We start from the raw sequence: 21638 nt of genomic DNA, 5'->3' as shown, positions 1-21638 counted from the left end.
GTAAGGCACAGGGAAGAGGTCTTCCAACATGGCTGTCTTTGTTAGGGTGCTGCTCCCCACCCCTCCCCCCACTGGTGCAGGTTCCAACCCTTCTTCCCCCAGGTGGCCCTGCCCAGGGGGCTCAGGTCTGCTCTCTGTACCACCCTTGCCTTCCCCCCCAGCTCCCTCCCTCTACAGGAAACAGCCACTGGGCAGAAAGACACACCTTCATTCACCTACATCATCTTGATGTCATTTTCTTGGGCTTGGTTGCGAATCCTCATCTGAAGTATAGACTCACTGAGGTTAAGGGTTCTTTCCTGTTTTTTGATTACCCTCCACACACACCCCCCACCCCTCCAACCCTACCCAACTAAGCCCATGGTGGGTCCCCTCCAAATTTGCCCCACGCTGTGGCCTGTGGGCCTCAGCCCTGCAGCCGACAGCTTTGGTCAGCGCTGTGGTGGCTTAGAGGTCAAACCCCACCCGGAGCTGGGGCCACACTGATCCTCAGGGTCTGTCCCTCCACACGTCCTGAGCTCATTCCCTGTCTTGGCCATCAGATGGCACCACGGTTCCACGGGTCACCCAGGACTGTGGCAGCCGAAAGGGGAGGTTTCCCACACTGACGCTGCCCCTCTGCCCACGGGCCGCGCCGCCCTGCGTGGACAGGATTCTAGCTTCCAGCTGCTCTCTGCAGGGAGTCTCAGCACTCTGAGAATGTCTGGGGTGGCACCCCTGTTCTAGGTTGTGTCCTTCTGCCATCTGGGGCTGGAGCTGTCCTCCACACACATCAGCACAGGCTGCATTAATTGCCTGGCACATGAGGACACAGTCCCTCTTTGCCCTGAGGGTGATGGAGCAGGTATGCAGGGGCTTAGCAGAGCCCTCCTGTGGCTCTCAGCTAGGGAGTTTCGGGGAAGCATGAGAAGCCCAGCTTTGTCATTGAAATACTGCCTTTAAAGAATGTTCTAGATTCCCCCAAATCCATAGGCTCCCTTTATCTCCATCTGTCCTCCCACACCCCCCCCCCCACCTTCCTGATTTAAGCAGAGGAGTCAAAGACTTACTAAGTATTCCCTGATGAAGGTCATGGTAGACAAAGGGGAGACAGCGCCCAGAGGACACTCTGCCCCAGAAGACACATTCTCCCATATCTTTAACATTTTTCTCTAAACTCACTTTGATTACTAAGCCTTTCTATCAAATTCTCAGCAAATAGATGAGAAAAAAAAGTATTTAGCCAAAACATTTATTTTTTACCAGTTGACCTTTCCTCCTGAAGGCCTACAGATTGGATGATACTGAATGATCTCGATTTCAAATTACTGCAACTGTGGCCACAACAGCCATCAGAGACCTTTCTTCTGTTGCCTGTGACCTTGGCCGTGGGTCTCTGTGTGCATCCCTTGTTACATCCTCTTGGGGTTGTACACAACCCATAGAGCCTCTGATGGTGAGAAAGAGGAAGAATGAAGGAACACAACTTTAAACAATTTACTAACAGCTTAAAAGCCGCTAACAGTTTGACTTAAAAACCACACAATCAATGTAGTATGTGTGAATTACATGACAGCAAACACACAAAAATACACAGAGCGTACAGGGGTTCATCTATAAAGTCAGCTTCATTTTGAATTCACTTAATCCCCAGGACAGATTCTAAACTTCGGAGTTTTCTTTTCTTTCTCTGTCTCTTACACACACACACACACACACACACACACACCTGTATTTGAATCAGATGTCAGTTGATTGTTTATGCCAGAAACTCTTCCTCAACCTACCAAAATTGAGTGTGACATGCTCCAGAGAATCTTAAACTTATTCTGAATTATAAATATTTGCGCCCCCACCCTGCACTGTTAGCTTCTTGAGAAAGGCAGCTAGGCTCCATTCTTCTTTGGTGCTAGTTTTATGCTCTACAATATTTGTAAAACTGATGAATCCACATGCACAGGCAGGGGTTGTGCAGGCACACACACAGGTGAGTGCACACACACACACACACACACACACACACCTCGGCTTTTACAAATGCACCCTTTAACCTAAGAACTAGACTCTACAGGAATCTTCAGGAGAGCTGCCAGGGTCAGACGTTCTTTCCCAACACCCAAGGGATGCTTTTCCAAAAGCCAGGTTGTAGAGAAAGGAGCTTGTATAGACAAAAGTGGTCCAAACTGCCCAGTCTCATACTTGATACTTGCAGACTGCAGGCTGGAGGCTGGGAGAGGGATACAGACATCACCACATAACATCAAGTTGGTAGCAAACAGACTCAAATTAAGGCATATGTGAATCCTCTCTTCCTCTAGTGTTGACAACATTTTACTTGTGAAAATCTCTCAGGCGGACAAGTAGCCCAGCTTGTCAGGTGCCTCAGCCACACCCACTTCATCTCCCCATTGATTGTCTGCTCAGCCCCAGCTCGAGAACAACTTTAGTCCATCTCTCCCTCCAAGCCAGTCCAGAGCCAAAGCACAGAAACCCTTCTCCCTTTCGCTCTCTCTCTCTCTCTTTCCCAATCTCTCTATCTGTCTCCCTCAAATTTGGATCCATAACCTGCTCTTTGGGATTTTCCCCTCTCACAAAGTTTCTACATTTTCTAGGACTGAAAATAAATGCATAAAAATGTTTAAAATCAGAAGATTTATGATCATGCTCTCCCTCAATATTTTCTGTTGGCCAGAATGAGTAAGGGATTCTTGCTCTTTGCTCCTCTTGGCTTAAAAAGCAGATAGGGAAGCCAGCACTGCTCTTGGGGCATGTCCAGATCCTTCATAGAATCACAAGGCTCCACAGAAGTCAGGTCTTCCCTGTGGTCTCCACTCGATGGTCCCAAGTTCACTGTCTGAAATATTCCCCCCACCCACCTCACCCCAGGCTCCCTTTTGCCCTTCCTTGGCTTTCTGTTTCTTCAGAGCACTTACCTCTGCCTGAATTGTATCATACATTTGTTCATTTGCCTGTTCGTGGTCTGCCTTTTTTGCTAGAATTGAAGCTTCTGCAGGACAACAGCTCACCTCACTTAGTGCTGTAGCTGCAGAGTGTGGTCAAATGCCCACCACAGAAAGAGTCTGATAAATGTTTACTGACTCAGTGAATGAATAAATGGTGATCTTTTCTGTGCCTCACCCTCTCCAGCTCAGTCTCCTGAGCTCTTTTCCTTGACCTCTGTGCCTGGGTGGCCTGGGTTTTAGTTCCCTTGCTCGACTTTCTGTTCTTGGGTTCGTGCACACCTAACTCTCCTCCACCACCTTACCCCCAGCACCACCCACTTACCCAAGCGATTTCAGGCTCCCACCACATGTTTCATACTTACCTGTACTTTTTCTTCACAGCATCTATCACGGGGTTGCAATGTTACATTGATTTGAGAGATTATTCACTCTGTGAGTGTCCCCTCTGCCGAGTAATTGCCTTTTTCTTACCATTATATTCCTTGTTCTTAGCACGTCTGCCACATAGCAAGTGCTTAATAAATATTTACATTTGATCATTTTTACTACTAAATTAACCAGTTTCCTTCAAACCTTTGAGTTTTGGGGTAAAGGGTACAATTTATAAAAGGGGAAGTCATGTCCCAGATTACCAAGAAGTTTTTTTAAGTCTTTTTGGGCAGACTTCCCTAAATTTTCCTGTTTTCACAAGCCAAACCACTAGGATTGGACCCATTATTTTTAGCTATATACTAACCATAATTTTTTAAAGTGACTACTCATAAGGATGAAGAGATGAATTCAGGGATGGGTGATAATGGTGGCACAAAGGGTTTGCCCGAGAAAGAGGTAAAGGTTACTAGTTAATTCTGAGTTTTTGTCTTTCCTATCAGCTACTTCCCTACCCTCCTCCATCCTATTAGGAAAAGCCAAAAAAAAAAAACAAACCACAATCTGTTATCACAAAACACCTTGGCAATTAAGATTGTGACTATATCTACTTTTATTTACTGCCGTAAGATTAGCAAGACAACTTTTGATCCAATTTCATAGCATCTTGGAACAATTAAACAATTGGTGCAATCTGACCCTCTCATTTTAAAGATACAGGAACTAAGGTCCACAAGCTTTCCAAGTTCACAGAGTGCAGCCTTGTCTCCTAGAACCATACGCCACTCTCTCAGTTGTAAATTTTTTATTTTAACATTAGCTAAAACTTCCAACAATATCGTTTGCTGTCCAGAATACGGTAAGTAATGTAAGGCTCAAGACTGCTGGCAAGGACAACATGTTGTGTGTTAACCACACAGCATGTCTTCGTTTGAGTTTTCCCCCAAACTAGCCTCTGAGACAAGGATTTAAGTGCAAGTAGTTGATTCCAGAAGGGATGGAATGGAAGGGACATCAGGAAACTGGGAGGGCGTGGGGAGGTGAGACAGTGATAGGAAGAAAGCCCATGAAGGTGGGGCAGTTTCTCATCTCACTGGAACACCCTAGATTGGACCCACTGGGAGCCAGGTAGCTGGGTTAATTACTCCCAGCTCCCACCCCTCCTCAAACATACTTGCTCAGGGGGCTGATGACTGAGCAGCATGTCCAAACTGCCAGCCAGGCTGCTAGCTGTGTTTCTTCAGACACAGCACCACGAGCAGAACATGGATAGGGGGAAGGTCTGGGCTGCAGGCAGCCTCTTTATCTCTAAGGTAGATGGAGGGGCATTCACAGACTCTCTCCCTAGCACTGTGTAGGCCATGAAATGCAAAGCTGTGTAAGGCATAATGCCTGATCTCAGGTCCCTGCAACAGGGAAGGACCTTTGCAATCATCTCACCAGAGGTTGGCAAGTATTTCCTGTAAAAGGCCAGATAGTAAATGTTTTGGTTTTGTGGGCAGTACGGTCTCTAGCAGGACTTCTCGGTTCTGCTGCTGTCATTGGAAAGCAGCTGTAGACAATATATTAAAAAATTGAGTGTGGCTGTGTTCCAAGGAAACTCTATTTACAAAAACAGGGTGGTGGGGGGGTTGGATTTGGCCCCAGGCCATAATTTGCTAACCCCTAATCTAAACAAATCTTTTTATTTTAGCATCAAGGAAACTGAGACCCACAAACCTGACAGCTGCTCAGGGTCACAGTTAGGGACTTGCTTTTGAGCAAGCTCAGGTTTTGAGAGAAGAAGCTTTCAGTCTAAAACAACCCAGGACTCTTTCAGGCCTCAAATTGCTTGTGTTTCAACCAACAGAGCCAATCAGAACTTAGTGTCATCGCTGGGGAGGAGTTGAGCTAAATGCACAAAACAAGACCTTTGACAATATGGGACAGTACAGAGAAGCCAATCACACTATGTAAGAAAGGTCTCTGAAAATCTCTGAGGTCTCCCCTAAAATGCAGTGCACATGGTTTCATGCACACATGATTTTGGATATCTTCTGCTTTTGCCTTTAGATCCAGTTTCCACTCATCTCCACCCTGCTCTAAGCCCCTGGAGAATGAACTATATGAACCACAACAGCAAGCTCCCATCCTCTGACTTCCTGTTGGGTTCACCAATGGCAGACACAGGGGGAAAAAGTAAGATCAGGAAATTTACTCTCTTATCTCCCTCCCTGTGGGGTCACCACCAACTGGCTGCCTCCCTCTACCAGCTTCCCACAAGCTGGTTCTGATACTGTTTCCTGCCCTTGTTCCTTCAAGCTTCAGGATGGTTAAGGCATCCCCTGATGCCAGTTCTGGGGTTCTACGTTATCTCTCATCCATTCCCTACTTTATTCCCACACCTTTGTAAGAGACCCTGTATTAAATATCCCTCAAATTACCCTATTTCAACGTGCCACCTGTTTACCATTGGGCTCCTGACTGCCAAGATATAACATGTGTCAAATGAATGTCAAAGGCAGTATGTGCTATGGAACTTCGGAGGGAAAGGAGAATCCTCTCCTAGTTGGTTGAACAGAGAATGCTGAATGGGGCCTTGAAGATGAGCTGAAAGACATGCATGGGGAGGCCATGTCTGGAGGCAGAGGAGTCTGGTGGTATGTGTGTGGCAGTGGTCAGCTTCAAATCCTTCCCTCGGCCTCAGCAAAAGCAGGAAGCCCAGGAAATTAGTCCAGATCCCTTGAAAAGGCAAAAAGAACCTGCACTCCAAATGGGGAAAGAGTCTACCTCACAACCTGCCAGCTTTTGCTGCAGAGCTGCATGAGGAAATTAATCAGAGTTGCTTCATAGAGTGGGAGAGAGCAGGCATGCTCCCAGTGGGCCCCCAGTGCTCACCACAGACTTCTAGTCAATTCCAACATCTGTGGAGCAGTCAGGGAAAGGTTTCAATTCTTCCCAGCAGGGTGTGGGGTCAGATTCAGGGCCTGGTGTCACTGACAAGTCCTGTCCTGCCTTTGGGGCCAGACCCAAGGTCCTAGGCAAAGAGCCAGAGGCTGGAGAAACCTGCAAGAAACAGTGGTTGCCAGGCCCCAGAAAGAAAGTCCTTCTCTCTTGGTGGACTATACTGGGAAGAAAGCTAACATGTTGGACACAAGAGAGCAAGGCATCAAAATCATGACCCCCATCCCTTCTCCCAGTACAAGCACAGAAACACTGAAAAGGAAAATACACACAGACACATAGACGCTTTCAAAAGCCAGGACTCGTCATTCCCAAATGGATTACATGGCCAATTTAGCAGCCTCATCATGGATTACTTAGGCCATGTTAGAGTCAGAGCTCTATAAATTGGATGCAAAATTCATGCAGATTTCCTATAGTTTATCAAACTGCTAACTCCCTGAAACCAAAACACAGAGCAAGAATGTGCCAAAGAGCTAAGGAGGGAGGAGATGAAAACTTTCTGAAGTTAACAGTGGATTGAGAACACAAGATTTAGCGCACTGCTCACTCAGCCCAGGGGTATTTTGGGGATGATCTGGTTCTTCTACTTGACCTCAGCCTCCAAGGCAGGAGATGTTGCCCCTGGCTGTTTTTTATGGATTCATTATGCTCAAATGTATTTTTTTTTTTCTCTGCAGAGATTGGTGTTTTGAATCCATGCTGACTCTTGAGCTCTCTAAATTTACTACCTATGAAAGAGCAGTACTTCCTTAATTTGTAATTCCTCCAAAATGTGCCTAAATTGGGTATTCTGGAAAGTCTCTCTTCTGTCTAATCCCACTCATCAGCTAATTAGACTTGGGTCGTTTTGCTTTAGAATCTCATCCGTCCAAATGACATATGTTTGCAGAGCATCTACCATGTGCCCAGAAGTAGATTCTCTGACTCCCTGCCACTCATTCCTTGGATTGTTTTGATTGTTCTTCCCTGTTTTTCCCCTTGACTTAACCATCTAAGTAGCTTCATTGGTCTGCAAAGGTGACATGAAAGCACCACCCTCCTTTTTTCACGTACAAACCATGGTGCAGAGGTATTTTACTCTCAAGGGACTGCTTCAGAGCCGCAGTCTCACAGGGTGGAGGGGAGCATTGTGGTTCACAGACGTGGCCTGTGGTCGCCTAGCCTGGCAGTCTTGGGCACACAGATAAACTACTCTGAGCCTTCAGCTCTTAATCTGTAGAATGGGGAGGATATCACTTCACTCAAAACCTTGTTGGTAGGTTAAAGAAAGACTCTCACATGTGACATGGAGCAGTTCTCCACATACATCCAGATCACTTGTTTGCAGAAACACAGCCATTTTTTCTGAAGAAGACACAAAACTGCATAGGAGGCAGGCTGGGGTTAGGAAGGCAAGAGTCAGGGATTCTTTGTCCTTCTAACACAATGCGGGTCATGAGGAGAAGACAAAATTAACCTACTTCCAAGTGCAGATTGCCCCACCTAGTTGGGATAACAGTATCCTCTCCCCCTGGCCAGTCTTTCTTCAGAGAAACATCATGCTGATGTGCACAGAACAGATGTATTTCCAGAGCCACTGGAAGGATTAGAGCCTTGCACTCGAATATCAGGTTAACGTGCCACATTTAGCTGGTGTTATTTTATGGAATTATGGGAAGATGTGTCAGTTTTTTCAGTGTTTACCCTCTCTCTGGCCTAAGAAATAATTTCCTTCTAGACGTGGATGTGAATGTGGAGGCTGAGGGGTAAATGTGGTGTCCTACTGAGAATAAAACTCTTGTTAAGCTCAAGAGTCTCAAAACCTCTTGAGATTTTGAGATCCTTGAGAAGGATCCCTGGTTGGAAGCTGTGCAGAGGAGCCTGGATGTTTAAAGTCACACTCTAGATCTGGGAGGGTGTTAGGGAGGGGCCCCACAGGGGTAGACTCACAAGGGGGGAAGAGCACCCCACGATGCTGGGGAGAGCATTTGGTCCCTCTTGTGCCCCCATCAGTGGAATCTGCAGTGACCAACTTGGACCCCACACTTGTTCTCCACAAGTTTGCTGGCAAATGGCTTATGCTCTGTGCTCCCCTTGGGGCCATGCTTCTTTTTTAAGGAATCAAAAATTTGAAGCCTTCCAGAATCCCTGTGTGGCACGTGGTGGCAGTTTGGTCAAGGATTCTACTGTGATCCAGTCTGGAACCCATGCTACTTGTCTGAAATTTAGTACATCCTGACTAAAACCTTAAACCTTCCTTCTGACAGAACTTGAACTAGAGACTGGCACTTGCCAAAGGCTTTTCTGCTCAAAAATAATTTTTGTACAAGGACAGAGCTGTGGTTCTGAGAAGCTCTGAGCAGGTCTGGAATCTTCTCTCTCACAGGCAGGTTCTGTGTAACCAGCCACTCCCCATCCTCAACCCCATCCATCTCTCTGCATCTCTGGGGGACACACTGGCCCCCTCAGACACTCCAACAGAAACCAGGAAAGAGTGGACAGGACCTTTGGGGCAGTGCTATGAATACCCTCTCTCAGAAAGGATCAGGACAGGCACCGAAGCTGTCTTATCCCATATTTAGTGCTGTTTTCACTTGCTCTTGGAAGCTATTTGGATGTCCCTCTGCATTCTTGGAGATCTTCAGAAGTTTTCCAAAGATCCACCTCCTTTTTCTTTATTTCACAAGGTATTCAGAACCCCCAACCTCCTCCCCCACCCCCATGAGCCCCTGTCCTCAGCACTTTCCCTTGCCATCCTCCTCCCCAGACACACTACCCATGCCCTTTGGGCACACTCGGCCCTTTCCCAGATCTGCTGGTGGTGTCCTGGCCCTTTGGAGAGATCCTCACAGCAATTCTCCCTCTGGATTCAGGACTACCTCAGCATCAGGACCATTCTGACAGGTGTGGTGCAAACACTGCTCAGCATTAGGTAAGAAATATTAGAGGTTGAGGGAGTATGTATCCAATCAGTAAGGTTCACTGAACATGAATTCCTTGCACAGTACATTGTGAGGTTCTGTGAAAGAACAGAAAATATGATCTTCAATTCCTGCTTTCAAGAAGCTCATTCTGATCGTGCTGATTCTCTTTCACTCTGCAGACACTGGGAGCTGTTTCAGGTAGAAGGGCTCTGTGATTTAGGGATTCGGTCTTCACTACCCTTTTATCAAATAAGGACAGAGAGATTTCCACAGGTGACAGCTTATTCAGGGTCCCACTGGGGGAACATGGTAGGCTGTGATGCAAAGTCAGTGTGTCTGACCCAAAGCCCAGTGCCCTTCCCACCCAATCGGACTGGAACACCATTACAGGATGGGATGTTTAGACCTGAGCTCACATTTGTTGGGACTTGCAAGTTGAGCGGTAATGTAATGAAAGTAGTTGTTCCTGGAAGAGCTTCTGGAATCCATGTATGAGATGGACTGGGAAGAGGAAGAGTAAAGATTGAGTCGCCATCTAAGGAACTGTTAAAAGACTCAATATGATTAGGTGACTTAGTGCTATAAATCCTCTTCCAGGACTGTGATACTGTGATTTATAACAATAATTATATATTTGGTCTTCCTTCTGATACAGGCACAGAGCTCCTAACACCCAAATTTCCTAAGTGCTGAAGGCCATAAAGTGTCTTTTGTTATGTTAATACAGTGACTTTTGGACTGTCCCCAGGTTCCCTTAGGTTGGAGCTGATTGCTGGGGAACCAACCATGTGATTGGAGGGTTGCCTCTTTCAGTCCTACCCCTTGACCTCCTGGGAGGGGAGACAGGCTGGAAGTTGAACGTAGCATCAATGGCCAATGATTTAATCAATCATGCCCCTGTAAAGAAGTCTCCATAAAAACCCAAAGATCTGGGTTTGGAGAGCATATGATTTTGTGAACTTGTGGAGATCTGGGGAGTGTAGCACACCCAGAGAGGGCGTGGAAGTTCTCTGCCCTTTCCCTATACCTTGCCCTATGTATCTCTTCCATCTGATTTTCCTATTAAAATGACTGGTAGTCTAGTAAATAGAATATTTCTTCTCTGAGTTCTGTGAGCCACTCTAGCAAATTAATCAAACCGGTGGAGGTCATTAGAACCTCTGGTCAATAGCCAGTTGGTCAGAGCACAGGTGACAACTTGGACTTGGGATTGGCATCTGAAGTGGAGTTGAAGGGAGGAAATTTTGTAGGACTGAACGTTGAACCTGTGGGATCTGACACTATGTCCAGGTAGATAGTGTCAGAATTGAGTTGAATTGTGGAATTCAACTTTTGTAGAAGCAAAAAGAATTGCTTGGTGGTGTGGGGAAACTCCCTTTTTTCTCACACTGGAATCGCTATGAAAACTTTTTAAGGGCAAAGCTAAAATCAGCCTTTTGTCAGAGGATGGAATTGACTTTTCCAGGTGAGCCCACTGAACATCTACTCTCACAGCCCCTAGGGTGAAACTCGATCTCAAGCAGCTCCTTTTGATGCTCTTCTGCCTGCAGACCCAGGTCTGCTGTCCTTATTTTAACAAGGCCACAGAGTTGGAATTTCACATTTACTTCTCCTTGCTATCACCCTGTATTCAGAATGAGAATCCTGAGAGGGGTTTCACAGTCAGCCCACACTGTCCACCACTCCGTGCTCTACTCTTTTGATAGCGGAGTTGTGATCTACTCTGTCAGTAGCCCATGATGCCCCTTGATGGCTCCTGCCTTCCTTTCCACACCCCAAGCTGAGCATACTGCTTCACTTCTAGGAACTCATTGCTCACCCAGTGTTTGTTGAGTGCCTGCTCTGTGCCAGGCACTGTTTGGGGCCCTGAGATACATTGATGGCACCAAACACCCTCTACTTCTGGGTTTACCATCTGTGGGAGAGTGACAGGCAGTACTCACTTCAAGTGAGTAAAAATGAAACTACCAGGGGCACCTGGATAGGTCAGTCAGTTAAGTGTTTGACTCTTGATTTCGTCTCAGGTCATGATTTCTCAGTTTGTGAGACTGAGCCCCACGTTGGACTCTGCACTGACAGTGCAGAGCCTGCCTGAAATTTTCTCTCTCTCTCTCTCTCTCTCTCTCTCTCTCTCTCTTTCTACTTCTCTCTCTTTCTCTCTCAAAATAAATAAATAAACTAAAAAAAAAAGAAGAAACTTCCACGTAATTTATCACAGGACACTGTGAGGAGAGAACTTTGGCAAGAGGTGGGGAGTACTAGTGAAGGCCTTTTAAACTGGGGGCTGAGGCCTGAATGACAGGGAAGTTTAAGCCTTATGAGAAGCTGGAGGAGGAAACTGCCAGCCAGAGCGGACAGCTCCTGACAGCTCCTGCAAAAGCCCAAAGGCAATAATGACCTTCTGTGTTTGAGTAACATGGAGGCAGACATGTTGAGGCAGACTCAATAGCGTGAGCAGGCCTAATACTCAGCCAGTAGGTTCTACTGCCCAGGTGCTTGTTTTTTGATTAACATCTGTTCTGATTGGCCAATTGTCCATTCTAATTGGATAGGTGTATGAGAACCAGAAAGTGAAAATTTTCAGTATCATCATGTGACGTGACCTGAGGTCAGAGAGGTAAGGGGAGCCTGGGTGACAGTCAGCTTAAGCATCTGACTCTTGATACCGGCTCAGGTCCTATCTCATGGTCCTGAGATTGAGCCCCGAGCCTGGCCTGCACTGAACATGGAGCCTGCTTGAGATTCTTTCTCTTCCTCCCTCTCTGCCCCTTCCATGCATTCTCTCTCTGTCTCTCTCTCGCTCTCGCTCTCTCTCTTTCTCTCAAAATAAAAAAAAAGGGAGGGGTGAACAGGGTCTGGATCATGCAGGGTCTTGTGGGCCATGGGAAGGAATTTGGATTTTATTCTAAATTTAGTGGGGACTTCTAAGCAGATGAGTGAAGTAGACTACTCATATTTTTAAAAATAGTGTGAGCTGCTATTTGAAAATTGATTGGGGGACAATATCTCCTGTAGTTCTGATAGATGAAAATATTTTGAGTCATGGCAGTGGGTATGGGGAGATGGGGGCATTTAGGGTATGTCTTAGAGATAGACTTGGTTGTTCTTAATGACGTATGGGAGGTGGGAGGCAAAAGGATGAGAAATTAAGGACCCCCATGTTTTTGGCCTCAGGAACTACATGAACAGTAATTTCATTTGCTGAAATTGGGCAGAATATGGCAAGGGTAGGTCAATGAATGTTTTTAAATAAATAAAAATTATCATTGATTGGCCTCACAAGAAACTCTGTGGTTTGTGGAGCACAGCAAGCAGCCCATACTGTTATACTTTAAGCAGGTTAAAGTTGTATAATCCTAAACAGCAGGATTTCATCAGTCTCTTGGCTCCCGTGCCCACCCCACTGCAGATTTTCACCAGCAGGGTCTAACCTCAAGGATTTTCCATGGTGCACAGAAGACTTGTCCAGATTTGTACTAATGGGGACAGTGTGTCCTAATGGTGGTAGTCAGGAGTGGGAACTGTTCTCTGCTCCCAGCCTGTAGCAATTACAAATGGCAGGGCAACCAGGGACCTAGGGTCTGCAGCTGGTTACAAAAGAACATCTCGGATGAGGTCTCAAAGTTCGGTTCTTTTCCCCTTCACTGTTTTTTTTCCAAAAGGACTAGATGAATTTAGTTCCAGGTCAACCTGTCCTTTTACCCTTTCAGCTTATCAACCTTCTGTTTCTCCCATCCCTTTTATCTCTGCTACAACAATAAGATCCTGCTTTGAGCTGTGCATTCCAATTTGCAAAGTTCCTTTCTGTACATCATCTCATTTGATCTTCCCAATAAGTAAAGATATTATTTCCATTTTACAGATAAAAACCTGAAGCTCAGGGGCTATCACTTGCCAAAGCCATAAAAATAGAACCCATAATTTTCCCTCAGATATCCCTTTCCTCCAATTTACTCCATACCAATAATTGGATCTACCAATTACTCAATGATCTGTGCCAGAAGCCTGGGTGATGCTTTTGACACTGCCTCTTCCCCAGCCTTTATCTCACCAATTGCCAAATCCTGTTATCTTTATCTCCTAAATATTCTTCTCCATCTCCACCATTGGGACTACCATCTAGGTCACATATCTTTTCCTGGAACTGATAAAAGAGTCTCCTATCTGCTCTCCCAACAACACTCTTTTTTTTTAATATTTATTTTATTTTTGAGAGAGAGAGAGAGACAGAGAGGTGGGGAGGGGCAACAAGACAGGGAGACACAGAATCCAAAGCAGACTCTGGGCTCTGAGCTATCAGCACAGAGCCTGACGTGGGGTTCAAACTCACAGACTGCAAGATCATGACCGGAGCTGAAGTCGGATGCTTAACCAACTGAGCCACCCAGGCACCCCTCCCAACACCACTCTTTCCCTACCTCTGTCCATCTTTCATACTACGTTGAAAATTGTTGCATAAGTACAAATCTGATCATGTCATTCCCTAATTTAAAACTACTTACAAAATCCCAATTATTAGTAGTAAAAAAAAAAAAAAAGAAAAGAAAAGAAGAAAATGCTTGACATTGCTCCCAAGCACTTCATGGTTGTGCACTGCCAACCATTTCATCATCAACTGCATCTTCATCCCCTAACTCTTAGTTTCCATCTCTTTCTCCACGTTCCAGCCACATTGACCTTCCTTCAGTTCTTCAAGTGTTCTAATCATTTCCAACCTCAGGACCTTATGCTTGCTGTTTCCTTGCCTGGAATGTTCCTCCATTCAGTCCAACATCACTTTGTTTACTTAATTTCTACTCACGCTTTGGGTGTCAGCTTAAATGTTCCTTCCTCAGAAAAACCTTCCTCAATCCTCCAGATGAGGTCAAGTTGTTCTCTTAAATATTTTCATATTTCTTCATATTTCTCCTTCATGACACATATCACACTTAGAATTCACTTATTATTTATGTAATTGTAAAAGTTACCCATTGCCACAAAAATAGTGCCTGGCAAAACTCAGTGACTTCAAACAGCAATCATAGTCTCATGGATTTGCAAATCAGTTAGTTGTGGCAGAATTGTGTGTGTGTGTGTGTGTGTGTGCGTGTGTGTGTGTGTGTGTTGGGACAAAGAACAATACTAAGGATCTTAGTTCATATATGTTTGAAAATCCAGAGTTTTAGTTCTAGTTCCAGTTCTAGTTCTAGTTCTCTGAGTCTCTTGACTTGAAATCCTAATTTATGTTGTATGTTTTTGCACAAAAAGTATTTACTTTGCCACATTCACCTCTGCTACACCACATGCCATTCACTCCTATCCTTCCAATAGAGTGGCATTGCAATAGAGACTGTGATGGTTAATTTTATGTCAACTTGACTTGGCCATCTGGTGCCCACATACTTAGTCAAACATTATTCTTAGTGGGGGGGTGTTTTTGAGTGAGATTAGCATTTAAATTGGCAGATAGAGTAAAACAGATTGCCTTCTCTGATGTGGAGGCCTCATCCAATCCACTGAAGACCTGAATAGAACAAAGTTGCTGTTCCTCTCCGGAATAAGAGAGAATTCCTTCTGCCTAAGAGCCTTCAAACTGGGAAATCAGCTTTTTTCCTGCCATCAGAAACTGAAACATCAATTTTTCCTGGGTCTTGAGCCAGGTCTCGGACTGGAACTACACCATCAGCTCTCCTGGTTGTCAGGCATCTGGACTCAAGACTGGAATCACATTGTCAACTCTTCTGGGTGTCCAGCTTATAGATTCACCCTATAGATCTTAGGACATGTAGGCCAATTTACTAAAATAAGTCCCTCTCTCTCGCTATCTATAGACACACACACACACACACACACACACACACACACACACATCTCCTATTGGTTCTGTTTTTCTGGAGATTCCTGACTAATATAATGACCATCTCAGTTTGTGGTGATTCAGAGTTTGAAATATGTGAAGTGTGTAGGATGGATGATGGGTTTTGTTAGTCACATCCTTGGTGAGGGACAGGGACCCAATACAGGTGGGCTGGCCATCATTGCTGCAAGTCTGGCCCTGTCTAGTCTGTTTGTGTTAATATCAGGCCTCACAAAAAGCAGGATGCCTGACACAGGGTTGGGCTAAGCACACTGGAAGTGGGTGAAGTTTATCTGGTGGCCTATCCTTCTGGATCTCCTCTCACCAATTTTTCTCTGCATGTGTATTGCCTGAAACACTTAAGAAGAGAGAGAGAGTTCTGGAAGACAGGAAATCCTTGAAAATCTCAGGAATAATCACTTAAAGTAGATTCTGGTACTGTGGCATGTTCATGGACAAAGGGCATGCTTTGGGAAGCAGGGTCTTCCTCCAGGCCACACAGAAGGCAGGCCTTGTGCTCCAGGTTGGTCATTGTGGATATGGATGACCTTGAGCCACACACGGTTCCCTCAACTTAGCTGTTCGTTTGAATGACCTGGTCCTATATAAAAATATACCAATGGTTTGAAAAAGAAGAAAGAACCTTCCTGAAGCTGCAGCTGTCAGGAAGGTCATGTTTTCTGTACCCTGGCAGGAGATTGATCTGGAACTCTTGAAAAACTCCCAACAATTTAGTCTTAAATTGCTCTGAAGTGGGAGTACCTGGGTGGCTCAGTCCATTAGGTGTCCAACTTTTGATTTCAGTTGGTGAGATTCAGTCCCCCATCAGGCTCTGTGCTGACAACATGGAGCCTGCTTGGGATTCTCTCTCTCCCTCTCTCTCTGCCCCTCCCCATGCTCTCTCAAAACAAATATAAATAAATAAATAAATAAATAAATAAATAAATAAATAAATATTTTTAAAACATTGATCTAAAGTGAAATTCTATATTCCCTACCTTTGGCTTTACTTTCTTCTAGTCAATATTTATTCTACCATTTCCAGGATGAAGATTATTCTCTTTAGTGGAAAAGACATGGTAACTAAAACTAGTTCTGTGCTCTCATAAGGTAGAGTAGAAAAAGGAAGATTATACTAACAATAGTAGAGTTGGGTTCTGGTCCCACTTAACCACCAACTTCTCAGCTCTTTGACCTTCTTAAGGCACATAAACTCACTGCACACCATGCATAAACTGTGCACCAGCAAGGGAAGGGCAGAGCCAGGGAGAGAGAGAGAATCCCAAGCAGGCTCTGCACTGTCAGCACAGAGCCCGATGCCAGGCTGAAACTCACCAACCATTTGATCATGACCTGAGCCAAAGTCCAGAGTCAGATGCTTAACCAACTTATTCACCCAGACACCCCAACAGCTGAGGCTTTTATCTGGCAATGCCCAACATCCTCTTCCTTTCATTTCTCCCACAGTTCCCACAAGATAGTGTTCAGCCCTGGTAGAGAGAATTAAGGCCAGTGCAACCATTCCCACATGATCTATCCCATCTTTCAAAAGTTGAAAGAGATTGAGGCAAAACTCACACAGGTTGGATTTTCAGCAGTCTCCCCCATTGCTTCTTCGGTGTAGAGGGAAATTTCAACACTTTAATACTTCATGTGAACACAACCATGGCAAGATCCACATCCACATCCAGCTTTTTGTTGGGATTTCTCTGTGCTAATCGATGAACTCTGTGCACAATTTAGCATTGTCCAGCCTCATTCAGCAAGGACAGTCAGCCTGGTGCTAATAACGCCCTTGACGGCACTTCTGTAGCATGCTTCCCTTGCCTCTTAAGCCGTTACCCCTCTTCTTCATTCTAGAGCCCCGGTTGCTTATGATTACTGTCATTGTCCAGAGAAGCACAAGAACTTTGCCTGGAGGGAAGAAAGAAAGAACAAAGTGTGCAGTGCTAAAGGAAAGGGAGGAGGGAGCGAATGAGAAAACTGAAAGAGAGCAGAGGTTTGGCTGGAGCTAATGCTCTGGGGGCGGTGACTAACAAACTCCCTGAGCCCGCGAGCAATGGCAACAAAGGAAGAAAGTGCAGCCAGCTGGCTAAGTGGCCCTAGAAATCAAGAAAACTCTGGACTCATTGGTACTCAAGAGTGACCTTTAGGGTAAAGAAAAGAGAAAGGACCTTCCATCAGCCAGGCCTAATGAAAGAGTAACAGCCTCTGTTCAACAGATGGAGGGAAGAAGAGAGTGAAGAACTCTGGACATCAATCTCCAGGGTGTGGAGGAAGAAGACAGCCAATCCTAGAGGAGCAGAACTGGTCAGGAACCACACGGAAGTCCATGTGGACAGCTCAGAAATGTTGCCTTTGGGTGGAGAGGGGATTAAACAGACCCAGTAACTCTGAAGCTCTGTAGAGGTAGAAGTGATAAATCTTTGCTCTGCAGAGTTTGGTCGAGTCCATTCATGTTTTCCAGATAAGTGAGTAAGGGAGAGATTGGTGCTAAGACAGTACAGAATGGCCAAGGGGGTCTTCCATTTCTTTGTCTTAGAGGCTCAAAATAAATATTAATAACATTTGAAGTGAGCCTGAAGTTACCCTGGTTTGAGCTTTGTTTAGGCCAAGGACAAATATTTGAACGAGCTTACACCAGAACATTGAACTGGAAATACTTCTATTTCAGATTTAAAACCACCCTCAGAATTAGGTTCATGTTTAGCGGGAGAAGGAGGTGGTCAGGGGTAGTAACTCTTTTCTTTGGATCTGATGCAGCCTTCACCTCTGCAGAAAAAATAATTGCTTCCCTTACAACACCTCCCATTTAAAATCTAAAATCTGATGAGACTAGAGGCCATCTATAGCTTCCTCTACTACTCAAGAAAAAGAGAGGCAGAAACCCCTATTCCATAGTCAAGGTGTGAGGTTAGACAGAAGTCTTGGAAAACGGCCCAGATGGACTGTGGCATGATGAGAGAGACTTGCAGATAACGCGGGACATTTATAGGCATTCTTTCCAGAGGGGCTGCTTTCCCAGGCTCTGCCCCCTCTGACTTTGAGAGTGAGGTAAGTCCCATTCTCCACTCTAATCAAGTACTATAATCTTCCCATTAGTCTAGCACTTCTCAAAACTCTGGAGAAGCCTGTGACATGATATCTGTGTCTTGGGTGACCAGAAGTACCACCATTTTTCCCAGAAGCTGAATGGACCTAAGGAATAAAAGCAAATCCCTCTGTGAGCTCTCTCATAGCCACACAAATATTTTACATGTGAAATCAGATTAAAAATTTAAAAACATGGCTGCTTTGAAAAAAAATACTTTTCAAAAGGACAGTCTTTCTGTGTTATGCTGGGGAAGGTGCAAATGAAGGTAAGAGGCTGTCCTACATATATGAGTCTTGGTTGGAAGAGGTTAGGGGCCGATTGAAGGCAAAGCAAGCTTCTCTTGGGGTTTGTAAACAATATGAATTTACTCCACAAATCTTGGGTACAGCAACTACTCATTTCTTTATTTCTCTAAATGAACTTACATCTGACTCAGCCTCCTAAATCAGCTTAGCTTCAAATCCTTTTGGGTCATTAAAAAAACAAAAACCAGGATTTATATGATCCAAGAAACAGGAAGTACCTCCTGCCTTCAGTACCTGCTGGTCATCAGGTTGATGCTCAGAGTCCAAGCCAGTGCGGTCCCTTCCAAGACTGCTCCAGTCCCCCTCCCCCAAGCCAAGAAGGAAGCCCCAGGAACCCTTCATAGCTCTGAAGTACATGAACTTCCTGTTCACCCCAGACATCTCCACATTCATTCTGTCCAAGGTCCTGCCACCACCTGCCACTGTGTATAGGCAGAGCACGGGTCTTCACTCCCAAGGATCCCAACACCCCTCCTTCTTCCACTCTAGGCATCTTTTCTTGGTTTAGGCCACCCCTCCCTTCAACCTGAGAGATCCCACTTGGGATAAGCCAACTCCTCCCCTGCACAAGCCCATGCTTGTTTCTCCCCTGGGGCAAGAGAAGTCCAGCTCTCTGGAGCACAGAGTCCTGACTGTCCTCAAAGGAGGTGGGAAATACCACTCATTCTTTCAGAAGGCTCCTCTAGGCTGGGAAACAACAGGGAATGAATTCCTCAGTCAGGCTGTACAGCCATGCACTGTATAAGGGAACTGCCTACTCCTGCCCCAGCAGTGATTTCCTGGCCTCCTTGTGCCTATAATTTGGGGAGGGAAGGAAGCCTGGGGTCTCAGCTCTATTCTCCTCATGTTCATTACACAAAGTCACTGACCCAAAGAAGCAGGGAAGGCTGGATGCAGTCAGGGCCCTTCACCCAAGCCCTGGGAGAATGCCTTTGCTGGGAAGAGGTGCCTTTTCCTAATTCACACAAAAGCACTGTGTAGGCATACAGGGAGCAGCCCTGGACCCATAAGTCTGTATGGCCCTCAGGTGTCAGGGGCTGACTGCCCTGGACAATGTAGAAGAACTGCCCAGGGCTCTGTGAGATTTAGACTTAGCACAGGAATTTCACCAGGAAAGAAGAAATGGGAAGAGACCTGCCCAGCCCAGTAGTCTGACAGGATGGGAGAGAGCCAACATGCTTGAAGGATGTCATCCACCCCAGCCATCTCTGTGGTGGGTCAGGCCAGGCCAAAAGAGAACACTTCTCCCTTGGATTGTCTCTTCCTGGAAAGCTTTTCTCCAGCTGGGCCAGCGTGCTCAGCATGCTTGGAAAACCCTGAAATAAGAACTGAGAAACCTGGGTTGTTATCTCCTTCAACCAACTTTGGAAAACAATTTTTCTTCTCCAATCCTCAGTTTCCCCATCTCTAAAGTACCAAGTCACACATAGAGTAGTTGGACAATCACATGAAACAAGATGGATAAAATCGATATGAAAAATACAAAGAAGTACACAAACACAAAATAACAGAGTGGCGCTGTTATGTTTAAGGGTCCCGTCCTCTTCTTGCACTCTGATCTTTGCTCCTGTAATAGGTCCGACACAAAGAGAGAGTGAAGGCATCCATAAGGAAGCTATAGGAACTATTTGTTGATGCGAAACCAAAGGTCCCCCATTTCAGCTTGACAGGAGAATATAAATGAGTTCCTCCACTCTCTCAAAACTCCCAACCCCAGTTTCCAGGAGCTTCAGACAATTTGTCTATTTGGGCTGAGTCTTGTGGTGATCCTTTCCCCATCTGTCTGGAGCCACCCAGGGACAGCAGCCCATGGGGGCTGACCCTCCAGAAGCCTTCATCCTTCCCAGTCACATCTGGGCCATGTGCCCAGCTTGGGGGAGAAAAGGATCTGGGAGGAGGGGTGTTAGCACAGGGACCTGGAGGCAAGAAGGAAGGACAGCCAACCATTGGTGCCCCCTCCAGAGAAGACTTGGACTCTAAAAATAGTTTCATGATGTCAACCCCAGAACAAAGGCTTCTTTGGCTTCAGGAGTAAAAAATTTCACTTTGGAATTCGACTGAAGGCTTTGTTACAAATACTTCATATGACAGAACCTATTAATATCTCTACCTAATTGCTCCCAGTTTTGTAATCTCTGTGGCAGAAATTCCAGCCAGGTCAATTAGGGGGAGTGGATTTGCTCTATCGGGGGCCCCCCAGGTTCCTGTAAATCAAGTCATGTTGGCATTTTACCCAGCTCAGCAGCCTGTTGCTGTAACATGGTCTAAAGTCTCCTTTACCAGCCCAACCTATTGGCTTCTCATGTTGGGGAAGACAACAGGGAATTAGGGAGGGAGACAGAAAGAAATGCACTTCATGTTAAAATGAGGCAGAATCTCAGACAGCAAACATGTTTTAGTGAATTTGCTTCTGGCTGGATGCAAGGAGTTGCTAAAAGCTCTGGTCCTATGCTTTATAAAATGTATCAATCAAAATCTGCCCCCTGGCTTTTCTTAGTGAAGCTCCAGGCCTCAGGTGGGATTGTCAGCCTCTCTCTTCTCCCACAGGAAAACCCAAGATCATCATGAGCAGAAATGATGGAAATTGAGAATTCAGAAAATGGTGGCAGGAGCATTTGACCCATAGCTCTGGCCCAACAGTACACTTCCAGAGAGAAAATTCCTTTGAATTTATATCTGTAAGGGCCTCCACAAATATAAAAGCTTTATTAAAATGAATATGAATCATTTCCTCCATGTACCACAGGTTAGGGCTAGGTGACTGAGGATCATCTAACACCTGTTGCCCCAGTAGTCATCTGAAACAGCTAATATCAGTGAATGTAAATGATATTAAAGTTTAAGAATATTCCCAGAGTTGAGGGGGAAACAGACTACCCCCACCCATACATAGATTCAATGGCAAGTTACACACGAGCAGAGCAGAATGCATGCTCAACCTGGCCAAGCACTGTTCTTTAAATGGAGATGGAAATTCTCTTTCAAGATCTTATTCTTCTGTTGGTTTTTGTGTATTTGCTTGCTGACTTAGTTTCTTCTCTAATTAATTATTTTTAATGCATTAACTGACTCATTCATCAAGAAGTTTTTGAGGGACTCTTCGATTCCAGCTTCTATACTAAGTGCTAAGAATTCAATGAAGAGCAAAACTGGCAAGAATTCCTATCCCTCTGGTACTTACAGTCCAATTGGGTGGGGGCTGGAGAGAGAGCAGAGATCTTCAGAGGATGTGATGAGGTGCTG

General features: G+C 45.4%; 1 long non-coding RNA gene across 1 annotated transcript in view; it reads right to left on the bottom strand.

Annotated features, from left to right (window-relative positions):
* Positions 1-8985: 8985 nt before the first annotated feature.
* LOC109262280 (uncharacterized) overlaps positions 8986-21638 on the bottom strand; it is a 46911-nt gene continuing 34258 nt past the window's right edge. Inside the window, exons 2-3 of the long non-coding RNA XR_002077696.2 lie at positions 16575-16910; positions 8986-9703 (exon numbers count right to left, since the gene is read on the bottom strand). This is a non-coding gene — a long non-coding RNA (uncharacterized LOC109262280). The remainder of the gene's footprint in view (positions 9704-16574; positions 16911-21638) is intronic.

This window comes from Panthera pardus, unplaced genomic scaffold, assembly GCF_024362965.1.
Source record: "Panthera pardus isolate Hobbes unplaced genomic scaffold, ASM2436296v1 HiC_scaffold_13, whole genome shotgun sequence".
In the NCBI taxonomy this organism is placed as follows: domain Eukaryota; kingdom Metazoa; phylum Chordata; class Mammalia; order Carnivora; family Felidae; genus Panthera; species Panthera pardus.
The sequence above is the reverse complement of the archived record's forward strand: the minus strand, read 5'-3'. Positions and strand labels throughout refer to the sequence as shown.